The 2537-nt window shown below is 36.3% G+C and overlaps 1 non-coding gene across 1 annotated transcript; it reads right to left on the bottom strand.

The window, feature by feature from the left end:
• Positions 1–1301: 1301 nt before the first annotated feature.
• LOC111821089 (U6 spliceosomal RNA) lies at positions 1302–1408 on the bottom strand. Its single transcript, XR_002824572.1, has one exon. It is a non-coding gene; the product is annotated as a U6 spliceosomal RNA (small nuclear RNA).
• Positions 1409–2537: the final 1129 nt, after the last annotated feature.

The following is a 2537-nucleotide window of genomic DNA, read 5'->3' on the forward strand; positions in this document are numbered from 1 at the left end:
GTCATTACTAAGTGTCATTACTAAATTTAACTCATCAGGGTGTATTAAGGACCTTGCCTCGTCATTTTGGATGGAAAGAAGTGGGGATCAATGTGATCACAATATGACAAGTCAGTCAGTCCCAGTTTGTAAATAAAGTCTGCAAACTTCAGGCTTTGAGAGAAAGAGAACTACTGGATGTCATATAGAAAGTAGAAGCAGGTTGAAATAGACTGAGTATCCAGTGTTAAATTTGCAGACATTTAATCTTAATGTAACAGTTTTAAAAAAGAACCTCTTTTTATGATTACAAAAGTAATTTATAATTATTATGGAGAATTTGGAAAACATAGAAAGGAACTAAAAAGAAAATGGAAATAATCCATCATCTCTGTGCCCAGAGATAATCACTCTAAAGAGCCTTTTAAGAAAGCACAATTTAAAAGGAAAGCTTTTGTCTTGTTTTGCAAATAAATCTGTGTATCTCTTTCTTTACAAACCACTAAAATCACTGAGAGATGCATTGCTTGTTCAAATAATATAGAAAAACCTGTATTCAGTCACTTGTTCTTAATGTTAATTTGAAGGAAATGAATAAAGGTAGTCTCAATATCATCTTGGAAAAATAATCATTTCAATTTAATCAATAATCTTCTCCATTTTCCTGGTTTGAGATTAATAAAATTCTCCATAAAGAAAAATAAGATTTATGTTTATAGGACTTGTTTCTTAAAGTTGATTCGAAGACTTCATGGAAACAACCTATTAATCCTAAAAATACTGCTTGTGCCACTGCTTGTTGTTATGTTGTTGGTGTTAGGTGCTGTTGAGTCGGTTCTGACTCACAGCGACTCTACCTATGAACTGAACAAAACGTTGGTCAGTCCTGTGCCATCCTCACAATATTAGGTAGTTTGAGCCCATAGTTGCAGCCATTCGGTCAATTCATCTCTCTGAGGGTCTTCTGCTTTTTCGTTGACCCTCTACTTTACCAAGCGTGATGTCCTGCTCCAGGAACTGGTCACTCCTGATATCATGTCCATACTGGCTATACTTCTTCCAGGACAGATTTGTTCATTCTTCTGATAATCCATGGTATATTCAATGTTCTTCGCTAACACCAGAATTCAAAGGCATCATTTCTCCTTTAGTCTTCCTTTATCATTGTCCAGGTTTCGCATGCATATGAGGTGATTGAAAATACCATGGCTTGGGACAGGCGCACCTTAGTCCTCAAAGTGACATCTTTGCTTTGTAACACTTTAAAGAGGTCTTTTGTGGCAGATTTGCCCAATGCAATACATTGATTATTTTTGTTTTATAAAAATATGGAACACTTCACGAATTTGCATGTCATCTTTGCACAGAGGCCGTGCTAATCTTCTCCGTATCATTCCAATTTTAGTATATGTGCTGCCGAAGCGAGCACCATTGATTTCTTGACTGCCACTTCCCTGGGCGTTGATTATGGATTCCAGTGAAATGAAATCCTTGACAACTTCAATCTTTTCTTCATTTATCATGATGTTGCTTATTGGTCCAGTTATGAAGATTTTTGTTTTCTTTATGATGAGGTGTAACCCGTACTGAAGGCTGTAGTCTTTGAGCTTCATCAGTAAGTCCTTAAAGTCCTCTATTCTTTCTATAACCAAGGTTGTGTCATCTGCATATTGCGGGTTGTTAATGAGTCTTCCTCCAGTCCTGATGCCAAATTCTTCTTCATATAGCCTAGTTTCTTGGATTATTTGCTCAGCATACAAACTAAATAAGCATGGTGAAAAGATACAACCCCGGTGCACACCTTTTCCGATTTTAAACCACACAGTATCCCCTTGTTCTGTCGCTGCTTAAAGAAATTATTTCTTCTCTTCCATTGTTTAAGAAATTCTAATAAGACAAAAAGGTATAAGGTATAAAATCAAAATCCCCACTCCAGCCCAAAATGACCATGGGTAACAGAGTTTGACATATTTCCTCAAACTTTTTCTTATAATACTAGTACAGGGTAGACATAATGATCACATTTCTAATTCACAGGAGTAGGATCACACTGTGCACATGGTTCTGCACCATTCTTTTTCACCAGTATCTCTTAAATACCATTCCTTCTCAGTATGCAAAAATTGACTGCATTCTTTTTAATGGACGCAGTTTTACCAACTCCACATCGATGGTATATGTTCAATCTTCTTCACCATTCTTTTTCACATTTATTTCTGATTATTTGCTGTTACAAATAGTGCTGCAATAACATCCTTGTGCATATACCTTTGTGTCCTTCTTTAGGAGTTGGATCCCATCCTTCCCTAAGATAAATCTAACTTCCCAAAACTCCACAAGAATGTTATCTTTGTCTTTTTAAATTAATAAAACCATATGTAAGCACACATGATACATGAGCTCTGTCAGTTCTACCTTCAAATAGTCCCTCAAATCTATCCATTTCTCTGAGTCTACACTGACATCCTCCCCATCTAAGCAATCTTCACTGTTATCTCTGGTTTAGTCCACTGCAGCATCCTTCTGACTTCATCCTGTTATTACTCTTACCCCTTTAA

The sequence above is a fragment of the Trichechus manatus genome, unplaced genomic scaffold (genome assembly GCF_000243295.1).
Source record: "Trichechus manatus latirostris isolate Lorelei unplaced genomic scaffold, TriManLat1.0 scaffold00063, whole genome shotgun sequence".
NCBI lineage: Eukaryota > Metazoa > Chordata > Mammalia > Sirenia > Trichechidae > Trichechus > Trichechus manatus.